This window comes from Hirundo rustica, chromosome Z (assembly GCF_015227805.2).
Source record: "Hirundo rustica isolate bHirRus1 chromosome Z, bHirRus1.pri.v3, whole genome shotgun sequence".
Classification (NCBI taxonomy): domain Eukaryota; kingdom Metazoa; phylum Chordata; class Aves; order Passeriformes; family Hirundinidae; genus Hirundo; species Hirundo rustica.
Genome location: NC_053488.1, coordinates 79,680,376 through 79,683,992, shown reverse-complemented (window position 1 = coordinate 79,683,992; position 3,617 = coordinate 79,680,376).

Genomic DNA, 3,617 nt, shown 5'->3' with positions numbered 1-3,617 from the left:
ATGGTCACCACAATAATTGCTTTTATGTATTAATTTAATTTTATATATTTAATCATTATATAATTGGTTTTCGTTTGCATCATAATTCAGTGTTGTAGCTGTTATGCTATAAATGAAATAGAGATATTGAGAGACCAGTGCCCATAAGGAATTGAGTCTCAAGAAAACATGGGGCGTGATAAGGACAGTAGAAGAGCACAGCAATGATATTGCACATACTCAAAAGAGGGCCTGGAGAAAGAGCCACTAAAAAGGACACTCGACATTGAAGACAGACTGCAAACCATACAGCACTTCCAACAACGGGTGGGACTGTGTCAAAGAAAGTCAAATACTTTGGGATAGCTGATGGCTAGGTAATCAGTGTGTGTGATTAAAATCACCCAGCACACCTTCCTCTTGAATGGAGGAAGGATCCCTGAGTGCCCAGTGCTGCAATAAAGAATGACTGCTTTCTAGTACTCAAATTGTGTTAGAAAGTTTCTGTCTGGCTAATTTCAGAATCATTACCCACACTCAAAAGGCTCAGTCATGGTCTGGCCTTTCTAGCTGGAGCAGAAATAAAACAGAAATAAAAGGTCCTTCTGCCAGTCTCTGGTGACTTGATTCATGTTCTTGCCAAAATGCACAGATGGCATGTAGTCACTTCATAAAGGAGGATGGGAAATATCAAAGGGTGATCCCTGGTGCCCTAAACACCAGTTGGATACAGTGCAGATAATGGGGAAAAAAACAAAACAAAATCAAAACCAAAAACAAACCATGAAGTTTATGGATGTTGATATGTTGATACTTCTTCTCCAACACAGACATTTTTTAAAAGTTTAACTACAACTTGTGTTTTTCTTCTTTTAACGTAGTCTGTAAAGAACGTAATAGAATTGGCCGTTTCTTTCCATGCAGAGCAAGGACATCACTAATAATTGAAGAATTGGCACCCAGCAATGGGTGCTCCCTACTGAGCACCACGTAGGTGATGGTACCACACAGGTAATGAAAGTGGCAACCAAGAGAAGGGATGTGGAGGCCCGGAGCCCAGGAGCACCCGAGGATCCACAGGATGCCCAGGGCTCTATTTTTATCACAGGATCGTTAACTTCAAGGCCACTTCCTCCAAAGCAGGAGAGTGAAAGCTGCACCAGCTGCTCTGGTCTCGGTGTCTCTGAGCACCCGGCATGGTGGCTGTTGCTGAGCACCGGGTCCACTTGAGACTAGCCATTCCACCATCCTTCCCAGCTCCAGCACTGGATCCCCAGACAATACTCTGCTATTTTCCTCTTCCTCGAGTGATCGAACACACGTTTGGCTCCTGAAAGTTGAAGGCACCTGACAGATGAACTTTGGCAGTACCAGGAGATCCCTGTGTAACAAATGACTGAATTTCATTTCCACAAGCACCATCTCAGCATCTCCGTTTAACTAGCCCTATGTAAGAGAGATGAAAAAAACAAATTGTATGTTTTCTTCTTTTTGTTCCTTTTTTTTTGTTTTTTAATTTTTTTGGTTTTTTTGTGTTTTTTGTTTTTTGTTTTTTGAAAGGCTGCTGCTATTAGAGAACACCCCAGTAACACAGAATTCTTATGTAATTACTGATTTAGTTCACAGGGAATCAATGCCAGCCTCGCACAGGACCTAATGACAAGGTAAATTTGAAGAGCATATGAAGTGCAAGATGAGTTTTCCTCCTCCTGCTTTATCATATGCTATAATCAAGACTGAATCAGCTGAGCTTGATTCCATCCTGGAATGCCCTGAATACATCCTTTTGGCCATGTCCACATCAGTTTGATCATGGTGCTGCAGCCTGGGCTGGATGTGCAACAGAGCCAGGAAGGACATGAGTGTCAGAGCCATGGCCTTTTGAGAGAAAGGAAGCTCAGCATGTCTGACTGGGAGAAAGCAGGAGGCTGGGGACACCCAGCATATCCCCAAAGCTTCCTTGGGCACTGGCACCACAGGAAGCCCGAGACCACTTGCCCTAGCCCTGAAGGCAGGACTGTGCCCTGCCCTGGGGTCCCCGCTCTTCCTTGGGTTAGAAAACCCCTGGGCATCTCTGGCAAAAGGGGCTTCGGGGAGCTTCTTCACTGCTGTACAGGCTTTCTGCTCCTGCTGATTATATTTGAGATTTCAGTACTGGCGATGCAGTACCCAAAATCTCATGCTGGACAACAGTTGTTTGTCTGACAAATAACATACAGAATAGAAATTTTCAGTTATCCTGATGGCGCTGTGAATATAAAAGCATGCACACCGGATGACAGGTGTAGCTGGAAGCAGTGAAGAAACAGATGAAGTGGACTATGGTGGGTTTTTTGGCAAGTTGCAAGGAATATGTATGATTGGGATGGAATACCCTGCTGTAAAATTTCACCACATGCATCGGATTAAAGGGAATACCCTCCTGTGTGTCTGGCACTGGTGAAGAGTGCCTGTTTCCTAACACTTCAAACTGTGTTGGAAAGTTTCTTTTCCAGCTGATCTTGGTATCTGTCCAAATCATGTTTAGATCTCTGGAACTCTGAGTGACCAAATATTAATTTCTACTTCCACTTTCCCAGAGGCTCAACATCATTCAGGAACCTTTGAGAAAGGCATGGCTCTCCCTGACTCGAGGGAGAGAAGAATGCTTCATATTAAAGTAGTGACTGCAATTTTGAATTAATCAGTGGAATATGAGTGAACATGATGAAGCGGTGGCAAGCATTAATATAATGTACGACAGTGACAATCTTTTCTGACATTTGGTTGAGCTTTTTATTTGAGAGTCTGTTGTGGAAAGTGTGTCTTAAGGTTTCACAGCTGTTAGACTTCAAACGGTGCCCAGGAATGACAGTGGCAGCTGGCTTGGATCAGGAATGGTGCAGCAGCAGGGCCAGGGCAATGACCATCGCCCAACTGTGCTGCGTACTGCACCTGAATTCCTAGAGTCCATTTAGGGCCCTTCAATGCAACACATAGAGGTGCTGGAGCACAGAAAGGTGATGAAGTTGGAAAAGTCTCTAAAGCACAGGTCCTATGAGAGGCTCAGAGAGCTAGGAAGGGGGCTCAGCCTGGAGAAAAGGAGATTCAGAGGGGACCTTCTGGCTCTGCAAAACTGCCTAATAAGAGACTGTAGCCAGCTGTGGCCAGACTCTTCTCCCAGGGAACAAGAAAAAGGATGAAAGTGCTAAGAGTTGCACTTGGGAAGGTTTAAGTTCCCTATTTGGAAAGGTTTCTTCGCCAAAAAGTGTTGTCAGACATTGGAACACTCCACCCAGGACTGTGGGAGGGATTCCTGGAGGGATTTAAAGAGAGGGGTAAATGTGGCACTTGGGACTTGACTTCATGGTGAGATTGGTAGTTTTGGGTTGACGTTTGGATCTGGTGACCTGAGAGCTCTCTGCAGACCTCATTCTGCGTTCCTTTCACTTGGGGATTCAGGGCCCCGTCGCTTCCACAAGAGAGATGTGACACTGAGGGGACTTTGGAGCATGCTCCCACTCAGGGATATTGCCCTATCCTAACCCCCACTGCATTTTTTGCCCCAGCAGGCTTGGAACAGGAGCAGCACAGGATGTGCAGCTCTGTACAAGCGGGCCCATGTGTGACACTGGGAGCTTGTGCCGCCGGGCCAGGGA